A 15,214-nucleotide genomic window follows, 5' to 3' on the forward strand; every position below is an offset into this window, starting at 1 on the left:
CTATTATTTAAAGTTATTAGTTCACTTATTAGTATTCTTTCTCAACAGTAGTAATGGAGAGTAGCATTTATTACATTGTAAAGATGTTAACAAACACCTCGAGTTTTATGTAGAAGGAATCATATTCTTCAGAAAGGTCTGTTTGTTATTTGTATCCCTTTTCCAAAATGAAACTTAATGTTCTAAAGTAACGCTAGCTAAGTGGTTGATGGACTTCATACAATGTCGCTATGAAAAGTATCAGTTATTGCCTGTGAACACAGGGCTCATTCAGCCAAAGCAATATGTATCTTATGCAGTTTTCCTTAGTACAGCTGTATATGATATTTGAATAGTATCTATTCTTCATTGAATATCTGTGCATGGTACCATAAAGCTGGGTAGGATATCCATTTCCTGGTCTTCCTACAAAGGCCATAGTAATCTGAAATATGTTCCCATGAGAAAGACCACCCACAAGAATGGGGTTTAGACTTTGTCATGTAGTTATCATGAATGAATTTCTTTGTACCTGGTGTGAAAGTTGTGTACTTATGATAATTTATAGATTTATAGACATCCAAATTAGTCCTTTTTAACATAGCCATCCACATTCTTCCTTGTCTTGCTGACTTGTTCTAAAGGTTTCAGATTACATTTCTTTGCTTTGGATATCTTTTTAGAATCTGAAGATGGAGATTTGCAGGATGTCCAGTATAAGTAAAGGGGAAGAGCTTGTAGCCTAAGAAAGTTTTGCATGCAGTTAGTAAGCATTAATTCTGCAGTTAATGAGGATGGACCTGCTCACACAGATCTGTTATGGTAAGGCCATAACTTTAATTTCTTTCAAAGAGAGGTTTGTTGCTGCCAAGCAGACATGTTCCAAGTGGACTGGAATTTGCCTGTTTCTTTTTTACACTGGTTAGCCAACCACCCAATGTGAAATGTTGCACTGAAAGCCGATTTCCCAAGAGGAATGGCTTCCTCTTGTACTTGTTTCCAGACTCTTTTACATATCTCTGTATTGCTACCTCTAGGTTCACATTTCACACATTCATAAAGCAATCTTGTGTTGGTTACAGCTCAAGGAATCAAGCTACCATCGAGAGGTCTGTTCTGTAGGACTTGGCCATCTGAGTTGAAACCTGTGGTGATGTAGTGGCTGTTTCCACTCTGGTGGTACTGCCTGAAATTCATTCTGTTTTTGGAGCCTACAAGGCGGTGCCTTCACTTTCAGGATACAAGTCCCCAGAAGCCAGAGTGGTGGTAGCCCTGGGTGCAGAGAGAGCATCTTCACCAAGTACAAACTGACAGGAAGTGCGTCTGCAATCTAGAAGAGATGTTGATCAGTCTATTCATGTAGTATAGAAGTCATGTAAGCAGTGTTAGGAACAGTAGCGAGGACTTAGCATTGCTCTTTGCTACAGTTTAGGAAAAGAGCAGTTATCCTGATGCATAGTATCTCTGCCTATCCTGAAAATATATTTTTTCAGAGTCGATGAACTTGCAACAGGGAACTAGTATATAGCTCTCTTCTAATAGAGCAAAGAGGCATTTCATATGTACAAAATGGTGCCTTGCTTCGCTGAGTACCTTTTTGTGTCCTCTACTTCAAACTGGTAGTTATAAAATGTGGGGTATTACACAGAGCACCATATCACTTTTACTGTAGTTATGCTGAAAGCCCCTTGACATTTGTTGTTTTTAACTTCATAATCTGCAAGAGGTTCCTCCTTGATTGCTATTGGAGTTCTGTCTAAGCTAGAGAAGTGTATATTTCTATATTACCGTTTGACAGTGTGGCATCAGATGTATGTTTGTTGGAGTTGCTTGCTGCTTGCAAAGGGTACCAGATGACATGCTTCTGGGCTAAGTATGCTTTTGTAGCTGTTGTATTAAATCACAATGAGTTGTGGCTGAGTGGGAGTGTGCCACCAACTGTATGATTTTGCTCAAATGAAAACTGATTTCTGATTGATGGAGTTTTGATGGTAATTACTCGACCTGTCAAAGGAGGAGTCTCTGGTAGATTAGCTGGTCTAGTGAGGTTTTATCTGTTATTCCCACTTAAAGTATGCTTCATGGATTCACTGCAGTTGTAGCAAAGATCAATATAATCAGAAGCATGTAATACATAGGCCTTTTGTTTTAGTCTGTACATCCAAGAAGTAGATTTCAAATAATAGGGGCGCTGGCACCGATCCCCGTGGAACACCACTGGTTATGGATCTGCTGGTGGAGATAGTCACCTATTTTGACTATGTGTGTTCTGTCGGTGAGCCAGTCTGCAAATCACCTGACAATATACAGGTTGATCTCTGCCTGGGTATGTTTATCAGTGATGCTGATGCCTGAGTTGGGAATAGTGTTAAAGGCCTTAGCCAGGTACAGGTAGGCCATATGCACAGATTTGCCTTCGTCCAGGGCTTTAGTGACTGTCCCAAAGAAGTCCACCAAGTTCATAGCCCTGCAGATTATGTTGGTCAGGCTTATGAGTCTGTAGTTCCCAGGGTCAGTGGGGGCACCTCATTTATGTAATGGAATTATAGCTGCTATTTTCATTCAGCAGGTACAAAACCAGTGTTTAGACTGTGGTTAAAATGAGTACCAAGCAGTGGAACTTTTTCCTGTTTTAATCCATTTAGAACGCAGCCTGGGATTTTATCAGGTCCCATAGAGGCTGTGTTTTTCGCTTTGGAGAGAGCATTTGTGACCTGTTCCTTGGAGATACTAGGTAGAGGACAGGTGGTAGGGATGCTTTGGGGGATATGTGGCAGAGACGGGGGCAGATGTTTTCACTGAACCTATCAGCTAACAGGTTAGCTATTTCTGCGGGTTCAGTATATTTGGTGCCGTTAACAACCAGTTCTGAGCAGATCTGGGTTTTTCCTTTAAGGTTTCTGATGTAGCTAAAGAAGGCTTTATGGTTATCCTTAGCAAAGGAGGTTAATTTGGATTTATGGTTCAATTTAGAATGCCTTACGAGGTGTCTTATTTGCTTGTTTAAGCCAAGGAGGGAATGCTTCCAATTCAGAGAACATTCCTTCCTGCTCTTGGACAGCAATTCATTTCTCTTATTGTATAACCTGTTAATGGAGGATTCCACCAGGCAGGCTTGTTCTTTGAGGGTCCTGTTTTGGTTCTGTCCGGTACAGCTGAGTCAGTACATTTGTAAAGATGCTTATAGAAGGCATTGGTGTAAATCCCAGTATAGGTGTCTGTGCCATTAGAAAGCGCAGGGGCTATGAGGCTATTAATGCTGTCATGTATTAGGTTGTAATTGGCTTTGGAGAAGTTTTTTAGTCTAGTTGCTGCTAATGGGGGGCAGATGTTATTGTTACTTGTGATGGGACTGATTCACAGGTTCATAGGTTGGTACTAGGCTATCGGCCCTAGGGCCTATGCAAGTCTAGCCATAACAATTCCCTGGCTATTTCTTCCCATAATATTTACTTCCCTGGACCCCTGTCTAGCAGGGCGACTGATGTTATCCCCAGGGTAAATTTCCTATCTCCCATCCAATCGTCAAGGTTCCTTTTGAAGAGGGCCAAAGAGGCACTGTGCTTTACATGCATGGGCAGTCTGTTCCAGAGTCTTGAGAGTCTCTGGGTCAGGAACCGATCCCTTCAGCATGTTTTGTTCATTGTGATGACACGGTTTAGATCCCTGGAGCGTGTGGCTCTGAGGGATTGGTATTTCTTTAGGTGTAGCATGTCCAACAGCTCTGGGTTTGACATGGCCTTGTATGTTAAGCAGAGATCGCTTCTGAGTAAACGATATGTGACAGACTATAGTTGGAGTTTTTTTAGGTGGTCACCATAGTGCAATTGCTTTAGGTCTGTGATTCTATTTCTGTGGCCTTTCCGGTTGTTGCAGCTGTGTTGAGAGGTGCATACTAAACAGGACATTGTTTTCTATAATGGGTCTAATGAGGGATGAGTACAGTGGGACAATAACCTTTTTTCTGAATGAAAAGCCCTTAGTGATGAAGTGTGCCACGCAGAAGAATTTCCTTACTGTTGTGGCGATGTGGTTATCGAAGGTGAGGCCACTGTCCACCTGTGTCCCTAAGTCTCTTATCACACTTTTGGTGTTTAGTGTACTGCCACTTATGTGGTAATTCCCGGGTTGAGGTTTTTTGCCAAAGGGAATAACTATACTTTTCTTAGCATTGAACTTAAGCCCATGGCTCTGGCACCAAACATCTGTTTCTGCAAGGCCCTTTTGTAGAATATCCACATGATTTGGGGATTCTATAATGGCTCCCAGTTTGCAATCGTCTGCGAACTTTGTTAGCCAGAGTCCCTTAGTGTTTGCCTGTACTTCAGAGAAGTAGATCCCAAACAAGAGCAGTCCCAGGACTGAACCCTGAGGTACTCCACTTGTCACTTATCTGGAGCTGGATTTGGAGTCAGCTACTTTTACAGTGTGGGTTCTGGCAGTAAGCCATTTGGCAACCCATCGAGCGACATAGGGATTAATGCCCAGCTTAGCAAGTTTATCTATGATTCCAGAGTTGGGAATGGTTTTGAAGGCCTTGGCGAGGTCCAGATAGGCTGTGTGGACCGCCTTACCCTCGTCCACAGCTCTGGAGACTGATTCAAAGAAGTCAGTCAGGTTCAGGAGGCAAGATCGGCCCTTCACGAACCCAAAACTGGGTGGGGTCCAGTGTTTGAAGGCTGCCAATGTCTTTGCTTATAAGTTACGTTCCATGACCTTGCAGATCAGGTTTGTCAGACTGACGATAGTTCCCAGGATCCAAGGTGGATCACTCCTTGTGGAGTGGGATAACTGTAGCTGTGCACCACGCAGTGGGCACGAAGCCTGAGGTGAGGCTATCATTAAACATGACACTTAGGTGAGGTGCCAGTTCATTTTGTAGTTCATGTAGTACACAGCCCGGGATGTTGTCTGGTCCCATGGATGCCGTATTTTTAGCTTTCAAGAGTGCAGTATTTACCTGTGTGGCCGTTACTGCCAGAATTTGGCAATCTTTCGGTACTGAGATGGGCTCTTTAGGGGATGAGAGGGAGGTGAATTTGGCACTGAATCGATTTGCCAGAATATTGGCAATATCCTTGGGATCGATATATTTAATGCCATTCTGTTGTTGCTCAGAGCAGATCTGAGCATTGCCATTTAGATTCTTGACATAGCTGTAGAATGCCTTGTGGTTGTCTTTGGACTCTTTTAGAATTTTGTTTTCATAACTAGCTGTGGAGGATTTTATGAGGAATTTCAGCTTCTTACTGAGGCTGGTAAGGGAGTTTTTTGCATCCTTATGATGTATGATCAGGCCTCACTAGGGAGGGAGACACACATGGAGTGGTTCAACAATCACCCATGTTAGTGAGCACCAAATCCAGAATGTTTGCACCCCTTGTGGGGGTGTCACCCGACTGGTTCAGGGCATTGGAGTTGATGAAGCCCAAGAACCTTTGGGGAAGTGTGTTAGTACACATATAATGTACCCAAACTGTGGATGGGTAGGTAAAGTCCTCTGAAACCCGGGTGTTTGTTTATATCTTGAGTGATTCAAGTAGATCCAAGTATGCAGTGTGGGTATCCTGGTTCATGGAGAGAGTCCTGTAACTGGGAATAACTTGGAGAGGGGACTTATCTACAGTCAGTTGGACCTGGATTAGTTCAAGGGGATCATTTTGTTTACCCAGTCTAGTGGTATATTTATTTTTGATGAATATTGATACTCCACTTCCTTTAGTTCTTGCACTTTCAGTTTGTGGTCTTAGTGTGTGGAAGGCATTATAACCTGTTATGGCCAGGGTGTTTTCCACGGCCTTAAACCAAGTCTCTGTGACTGCACAGATGTCAGCATCTTTTAAGGTGAGGGCTGCTTCCAGTCATTGCAGTTTTAGGTTTAGACTTCTAGCATTTAGCAGCATAACCTTGAAGGTATTTTTACATTGTGAATTTTGTTTTTGTGACATTGCCTAAATAAGACACTATGGGGCGGCAAGAGCCTTAGCCAGTAACCAAAATTCCAGAGGTGACACGTGAAGACCATCTCTGGCAAAGCAGTGTGGTCTATGTACCATGTCATCCCAGGCTGACAGGTATTGGATCCCCTTAGAATGACATTAGAAACTAAGCCAGTTGTTGAAGTCAGTCATTTTTGTTTATATTGTGGTATCATCTTAGGTGAAGGTAGTATGCTGCTCAAAAATAGGGGCGTACCTGCCTGAGACACACAGGCATGTCTTTCTTCATATAGTCCAGTGCGGTACATATCAAGTCATTCACACCAACATGAACTATGACAGAGTCATAATGGTACTTGCTGTGGAAAAACTTAAATGCATGTGTGATCTAGTATATCCTGGCACTCGACATACAGCTCACCATAACCTTCTCCTTGTCCATCCTGGTGAGTGGGACATCTGTGTTTCTTATTGTGGAGTCGCCTCTGACCAAATACTTTTGTTTAGATGTGCTTTGCCTTAGGGGCTTGTTTGGTGAGACAGTTGTGCTGGTGGTTTTATGTGTAGTGACTGCTGTAGGTACTGTATTAGGTGTAGCTTGTTTGTGTTTTGGAGGTCTCTGGTCTTTAGGTAAATTTCTGGTGAGTACGTGTGCTTATGATGTTTTATGTATTGAGATCGTGGTTTGTGCAGGAGGTGTAGTATGTGGGCTGACAATCTGTTCATATCAGGAGGTGTAGTATGTGGGCTGACAACCTCTTTAGTATCACTGTTCTGTGAATGAAAGAGCAAGGATTCCAAATTCTTTGTTTATATGCGTCTTTCATAAATTGAGCTTAAGTGGTTTAGGAGTAGTGGGTTGTCAGTGTACATGAAGCAATTGCTACACTGCCTCAGGATACCCATGTCAGTCAGGTTGGCAGGGAAAAGGAGCAGAACTGAAAATCCATAATACTAGGTATACATTTGCTTACTTTAATGAGGAAGGATGTGGTTTATTTGGGGTCTCAATGCAGGGTCTATACTAATGGGGCTCCCAGGGGGTACTAGACTATTGGGGATTCGGCGATTTCAGTTAAAGTGGTTGGCAAATACTGTAGAAAGCTAAGCTGAGGTGAATTCTGAGCAGCAAGCAAAATTTAATGGACTCCTCAGTTGGAGCATGGGCAGCTTATAAGATAAAATAAATCTTCTTTAACTTTTGCATCTGTAACTACCAATGGTTACATACACTATGCAGTGCTGCACAAAGGTGCTGTACCCGCAAACAGATGCCTTGCATTGCTCAAATGAAGATGATAGAGCAGTGGCCGGTTTCCAAATTCTGTGGAGCTGGGTTAAAATGGGCATAATCGGGGCTTATGTAGCAACTGTGATATCACTTTTAAAACAATTTAAGCACTTTTCAAACAAGCTGACCAATGGAAATGCTCAATACTGAGCCTTAGTCGAACAATCTCCAACTCAGGTGAGTCTTTTGCTACACTCTTCTGCCACAACGGTGCAGGGGGCCCTCTTAACGTAAGATGGCTGGTTTTAGTTCTCAGGTAGTCCCAGACTGTCTAGATTCAGCAAACCTGAATCTAGCCTATGCTATAAAATACACAACACTAGAAAATGCAAAGCGCAGGAAAAATAGTCTCAAACAGCAAACAGTTTAAAACAGTTAAAATGGCTAAAAAACAGGTAAAAGTAGGTGGCAGCTCAGTAATTCACAGTTTAAAAGTGCAGTACAGTGAATAAAAATGCTTATTTTTCTGTAGATTCCGAAGAATACCTTGGATTTCATTTGGATTCACTCCTAAGATCAGAGAGAGCACACTAACCGTAGAACAGTTACTGTAAACTGAGCACAGGCCCTTGCAAGCGTGCTGCTTGAATTCAAGCTAAGTTAAGCAATTTTCAAACAAGCTGGCCAATGTAAATGTTCAATACTGTGCCCTATTCTAACAATTTCCAAGTCAGATGGGTCATTTGGTACACTCTTCTGCCACAAGGGTGCAGGGGGCCCTCTTAATGTAAGATGGCTAGTTTTAGTGCTCAGATAATGCCAAACAAATCTGAATCTAGCCTGTGGTATAAAATACACAAGTACTAGAAAATACAAAGTGCAAGAAAAAAACGTGTCAAAGAGGAAACAATTCAAACAGTGAAACAGCTAAGCAGTTAAAATGGATAAAAACAGGTAAAAGTAGGCAGAAATTCAGTAATACACAGTTTAAACGTGCAGTACAGTGAATAAAAATTTTTGTAGATTTGAAAAGATGCCTTGGATTTCGTTTGGATTCACTCCGGAGTTCAGAGAGAGCACACCACTCCTAGAGCAACTCCTGTAAACTTTATACCAACTGTTTTAAATATTGCAGTTATTAAATGTCTTGTTCATTTCAGTCAGACTGGTAGGTAGTATTTGGTGGTCAGTTTCCAGCAAATAGTGATAGAAAACAGTACAGTCACAGTGTACATTAACAAACTTCTACAGCATGTAAGAGTTGATCAAAAACTGTGAGTATAGTAATATTTAAGCTAGAATAAATGTATGCATGCATTGAATCAAATGAAGTATTGAAGTTATATACAAGAGAACAGAGGATACATTTTACAGATGCTGACTAGTGGCCAGCAGTAATTACAATGTTAGAATTCAAAAGTTTAGTAGCTGCATTCACATCCAATGTGTTTATTTAAGAGTGCAGGTAGCTTGTGCGTAAAAGTTATAGATGGTCCTTGATAAAGTTGAACTCATTTTTTTAAGTCTCTTCCAAATTTTTGGCCTCTGAAAAGATGTATCCTGTTATCTTAATGAAATTAGGTTTGCATTTAATAGTCAGGCTTGTCTTATTCTGTAGACCTAGGGGAGGGTCTTGACTCCATTAGAGAAAGTGTGGAAAGTAGCTTTAAAGAACAGCGATTTAAATAAAAAAAATGTTTTTCATTATATATTTGTGTCTTGCAGTAAGGATGCCTCAGTATCACTGTTAGTGGTTGCTGTTATTTGTGTAATTTGTTATACCTCAAAATGACCTAATGTGTCTGCAATCCTGAAGAGATTTTGCTGTAATCTTCTCTTAACTCATTTATGCCTTCAGCATTTTTTATTTATTTTTGTTTTATTTTACATTTGTTGACTGGGCTAGTCTAACTGGATATGTCCATTTTCAGTAGAGGCCCTGGGTGATAAGCTCCAAATGAAAAACAGTACTACAGGATTACATTAAGATAGGCAAAGTAGATAATTTTACACATAGTTGCAGTTCATTTAATATGATCATGCATTGATCATGCTTACTAATCTTACTAGTCATTACTATAGTTTAGCTATCTTATCTTACCTGAATTTAAGAACAGTGTGGTGATTGGTTTTGTTAAGCTCTGAATTTCAGATGTAGCTTCCCTTCTCCCTCACTTTCTCATTTATTTCCAGTTTCACCTTTCAGGGAGCATATGATCATGTTATGTAATCTAGACAGATGTAATGCAAGATTTCAGATAACTAGATTTGCACCCTTGAGACTACATGCAGTCTCAAAGACACTGGGAGACAGAGAGAGAGAGATGTGTAAGTAAGTTTTCTTTGCAGGTTGCAGTGTTTGGATTAAATAGAATAAAAACAGGACTTTGAGATGAGAATTAATATTTTGGTAGGACCCCCCCCCCATTTTCTTTTCTAAAAACACTTGTGAGCCAGTGAGATGCAACATAAGACAGCATATTTTTCATAAGAAAACTGAGTTTTCCTGACAGAGACAATGTGATGTTTTTGAGTACTGAATAAAGTGATGAAGTGACTGGGATGAAAATGGTTAGAAGTGCAGTGCAGTGTTTTGCTAACTTAATTCATGGGAAGCCCTTATTTCCTCTGTAAATGATGTACATTTTTGCCGTTGGCTTTGCAAGCTTAGTGTGACAGTTGTCCTGAGTTCTCTTGGACGATTTGTAGCTTATCTTCTTTGTTAATCAGTATAAATGAAAGAATTTGGGGGTGGGGACCAAATAGATAATTAGGAATTCAATTGTCGATTGTCATTAGTGTTTTAACAGCATCAGCTCAGCTTTCATTCCTTACCATACTATTCAGTTATTACTGCCAGTGATTGATTTTTTTTTTTTTTTAATGTTTTAGATTTTTGGAATTTTTTTTTTTTTTTTTTTTTTTTTTTTTTTTTGTGCCATAAGAGCTTCATTGAAGGTTGGGCTTCAAGCTGGCACCTCAGCACCATAAAAATGTACTGCCAATCAGTAGCGGACCGGAGTTCTGCTGTGGCGACCCCTAACCGGGAAAAGCCGAAAGAAAAACAACAACAGTATTTGCCATAAGAGAGTAGTTTTTCAGTCATTCTGGATGTTGGTCAAATGTTGTTTAATACAATCCTTGAAGATGTGTAAATTTAATAAGCGTCATCCCTTCTCTTTGTCGATGGGTGGTATAAGAGGTTTGACGTCCACTTTAAGAACCAACAGTTCAGGCACATTGGATATTGTTTTCGGTCTCAACTAAAGCATGGCATTTCAATAATGTAGAAACTCTTTCACACCACACTATATAAATCTCAACTGACAGGTAGGGCTAGAACTTCCAGCACAATTACTAGGCTAACTGCCCTTGTGCGCCATTTTAAGCCTAGCCAATTTCCCTTTTTGTGCTCAAAGTGACCTCATTTAGTTATAGATTGGCCTTGTCCATCCCATTTTATTTACTTATTTTGTTTTAGTTATCATTTGTTTACCAGGAAAGACCGACTTGGAAAGGGCCAGTTTTCAGTGGAGGCCCGGGGACAAACCCTCCACACGTATGTCTGTGTAACATGGGAGAAAACTGGAGCACCCAGAGGAATCCCACATGAACATAGGGAGAACTTGCAGACTCTGCACAGAAGGCACCCAAGCTGAGTATTGTACCGAAGAACCGCTTGCTGTGAGGTGACAAAGCAAACCACTGCCCCATCCATGTTCGATAATTATATATTATCCCTAATGAGAATAACTGGAATGATACCATAGATAATTTGAGGGGATACATGGATGGGATAAAGCATTTAGCTATGATCCTCCTAAAAAGTGAAAGTGAACCAAACCTACTTACAAGATAGAAAAATCGTAGTCGGCAGGATTCGAACCTGCGCGGGGAGACCCCAATGGATTTCTAGTCCATCGCCTTAACCACTCGGCCACGACTACCTTATTGAGTTTTTCAGTTAGAGCTTTAATTATGTTAGTATTTGTACTGAACATGTTGGTAGTCTAATAATATGGTGCTGAATTCTGCTGTAGGGAGTTTTATACCATGTGCCTTTCAAGGGGAGCCATATTTTCATTATGTAATATTGTTTTTTGATTTAAGGTTGATTGATATGTCACAATACTTTTCTTCGGACGTTTGGGGGTTATTTTGTAACCACTTGAACTGCTAACTTAAGTATGTACACTTCAGTAGCTCCATTCATATCCAGTATGTTCCGTTAAGTGTAAGTTGCTTGTGTGAAGAGGTTATCGATGGTCCTGAATTAATCTAAACTCATTTTTCAGTCTCTTCCAAATCTCTGGTCTAGAAATGATATTTCCTGTCATCTTAAAATTAAATAGGTTTGCATTTAATAGTTAGGTCTGACTGATTCTCTAGATGCACGGCGGGTCTTGACTGCATAGAGAAAGTGTGGAGAGTGGCTTTAAAGAACAGCAAGTTATATAAAACTAAAAAAAAAAGTTTTTCATTTTATATATATGTGTGTGTGTGTGTGTGTGTATGTATGGGTCTATGTCACATAATCAAACACCGAGATGTTCGACTTTCATATGGCCGAGACCATATGATCGAATATTTGAATGTTCGATAATGTGAAAAAAAAAACAAAAAAACTAAACAGTGCTAGCAGGGAGGCAAGTCCCCCTGCACCCCCGCTATTTCAATATACCAACTCCGAGATCGCACTACATTGCGGTAAAGGGAAATCTTCCCTTTCAGTGATCTATGGTATTGTGTGTGTGTGTGTGTGTGTGTATATATCTTGCAGTAGGTATGTCTCAGTATCACTGTTAGCGGGTGCTTTTTGTTTAATTTGTTATACTTCAAAATGACCTAATGGGTGTACAGTCCTAAAGAGATTTTGCTCTACAGTTAGGCTGTAATCTTCTGTTCACTCATTCACACCTTCATCATTGATCATGCTTACTTGTCTTAAAATCATTAATGTAGTTTAATTATTTTTTTACCCAAACATAAGAACAATGTGCTGATCGGTCTTCTTAAGCTCTGAATATCAAATAAGCATCCCATCTCACTCACTTTCTCATTTATTTCCAGTGTGCATTTTAGGGATTTTTTTAGCTTATCTTCTGCTTTACTTGTTAATTAGTGTAATAAAAAAAAAGTTGTTGGTTGAGACAGATAACCTGAAATCAATTTTCCATTGTCATTAGTCTTTGAACAGCAGCTCAGTTTTCATTCTTTACCATATTAGTCAGAAATTACTGACGCCAATTGATTTTTTTTCCAGTTTTAATGGTGTTTTAGATTTTTTTAGTATTTGCCACAAGACGGTTATTTCTGAACCATTCTGGATGTTGGTCAAATTCAGCTTAATACCATCCTGTACAATGTATAGGTTTAATAAGTGTCATCTCTCCTCTTTGTTGACTGGTGGTATAAAAGGTTTGACATCTACCTTGTATACTAGCAGTTCAGACACATTAGATCTTGGTTTAGGTCTTACTTGAAGTATGACATTTCTGGAATATACAAACTCAGTCCACACTTTATGAATCTCAAGTTACAGGTAGGGCTAGAACCTCCAGCCTCTTCGGGTCTTGAACATAGGTAAGTACTAGGTGGTCCATTTTAAGCCTGGGAGTTTCCCTTTTTGTGTTCAGTATAACCAATCCCAGTTGGTTATAGAGTGCCTTTACCCATTCCATGGTTGATAATTTTATATTAGCCCTAATGAAAATAACTGGGATCATACCATAGATAATTTGAGGAGACCCATGGATCGGATAAATACTTTATCCCACCCATGGGTCCCCTCAAACATTCCCTCCTCAGTTCAAACAAGCAAATAGGACTTCTTGTGAAGTCCTCCAAAGCAAACTACAAATCCAAATTGGCTTCCTCAACTAAGGACAGCCATAAGGCGTTCTTTAGTTACATCCGTAACCTAAAAGGAAAGGCCCAGATTTGTGCTGAACTGGTAGTTAATGACACAACATATACTGAGCCTGTGGACATAGCTAACCTGTTGGCCGACAGGTTCTGCGAAAACTTCACTCCCCCTGACCCCGCCACATGTACCGCATGACATCCCTACCATCTGTCCCTTACCTTGTATCTCTAAAGAGCAGGTCGTAAACATCCTCCTTAAGGCCAAAAATACAGCATCTATTGGACCTGATAACATCCCAGGCTGAGTCCTGCATGGGCTCCAGCAAGAATCAGCAACACCATCGGGTACCCTTTTCAATCATAGTCTAAGCACTGGCTTCATCCCAGCTGACTGGAAAACGACCACCATTATTCCCTTGCATAAAGGTGGTGCTTCCACTGACCCCGGGAAGTATAGATGTATTAGCCTGAGTAGCCTTATCTGCAAGGCCATGGAGTGAATCATCATGGACCTTATCAACAAAGAACTAGGTAATCTCCAAACACTTGAGTGACTCAGTTTGGATTTGTCAAAGGGAGCTCATGCCTGTCAAACCTGCTGGATTTCTTTGAGACAGTCACCAAGGCCCTGGACGAGGGGAAATCTGTGCATACAGCCTACCTGGGTTTAGCCAAGGCTTTTGACACTATCACCCGCGGTGGTGGTGCTGCGGTTGCGTTGTCGCCTCACAGACGCTGTCCAGTTCAATTCTCAGCTAGAGCGTCTTCTGCGTGGAGACATGCGTGAATTGGCATACTTTCGTTGAAGGTTGTGCGTCAGGGCTGGTAACCCGGCACTTAAAAATCAACTACCAATCATTAGCGGACCGGAGTTCTGCTGTGGCGACCCCTAACCGGGAAAAGCCAAAAGACACAACAACAACCAATCCAGGCATCATTGACAAACTCACCCAGCTAGGTATCAACCTTTATATCATTAGATGGGTGACTGGCTCAGTAATAGAACACATGTAGTCAGAATATGGGAAACCCACATCCAACAGCAGACCTGTAACCAGTGGTGCTCCACAGAGATGAGTCCAGGGACCTCTACTTTTTGGAATCTATTTCTCCGAAGTACAAGCAAAAAGTAAAGGTCTGTTGCTGACAAATTTTGCTTATGACTGCAGACTGGGAGCGGTTATAGAATCTTCAAATAATGTCAGCATCCTACAAGAAGGTCTTAAACAGACAAATAATTGGTGACAAAGTCATGGCCTTAAACTCAATGCAAAAAATAATGTATCATCATCCTTTTCAGTAAGAGCGATGTTCCTGCTAACTACCACATTAATAGCAACACCCTAAGTACACAGTCAGTGGTGAGAGACCTGGGCTCACAGGTTGACAGCAATCTTACCTCTGATCACCATGTCTCCACAGTGGTAAGAAGGGCATTTTAAATTGCTCATCTCATAACTAAGGGCATTGTCTCTAGAAAAAAAGAAGTTATAACCTCCCTGTAGTCTTCTCTCATCAGGCTAATAATGTAGTACAGTGTCCCTTTTGGTGTGTACCTTTCCAAGCATGTGCAGCAATTGGAGAACCACAAAGGTTCCTCACAAAGAAAATTCAAGGTCTTCAGCATCTGTCCTCTGTGGATTGTCTAAAATCACTGTTACTTTGCTCTGTTTCATGCAGACTACTCAGAGGCGATCTTTGCCTTGCATATAAGGCAATCTCCAACCCTGCTTTATTGGAAATGCTGCATATCTGCAAGTTAAATGGTCCATGGATTACTTGCTCTAAAGCAGAACAGAACAAACCCGCAAGTACGGCCGATGCAAAAGCTCCAGATATATAGCCGCAAAGTCAAAAATAAAGCCAGCACCACATGTGGTAAAGCAACATAAATTTAATGTGTAGAAATACACATAAAATAAAACTAATAGCACATTAAGACAAAAAACAACTCCTAGGTGTAGGGAATAAACCCAAAACCACCTAAACTAAACCGGTTTCGGCCAGAATGTCTTCTTCAGTTAGTTCTTTTTTCGGCTTTTCCCGGTTAGGGGTCGCCACAGCGGACGCGATCCGCTAATGATTGGCAGTAGATTTTTTACGGGTACCGAGGTGCCAGCTCGACACCCAACCTTCAACGAAGGCACACCCATTCTATGCATGTCTTTCGAATGCCACTCAACCACGGGGAGGACATGCA

At 40.9% G+C, this 15,214-nt stretch overlaps 1 non-coding gene across 1 annotated transcript; it reads right to left on the bottom strand.

The window, feature by feature from the left end:
* Positions 1–11,014: 11,014 nt before the first annotated feature.
* TRNAS-AGA lies at positions 11,015–11,096 on the bottom strand. Its single transcript has one exon. It is a non-coding gene; the product is annotated as a tRNA-Ser (tRNA).
* Positions 11,097–15,214: the final 4,118 nt, after the last annotated feature.

Source organism: Protopterus annectens, chromosome 16.part0 (genome assembly GCF_019279795.1).
Source record: "Protopterus annectens isolate FY-2018-M chromosome 16.part0, PAN1.0, whole genome shotgun sequence".
NCBI lineage: Eukaryota > Metazoa > Chordata > Ceratodontiformes > Protopteridae > Protopterus > Protopterus annectens.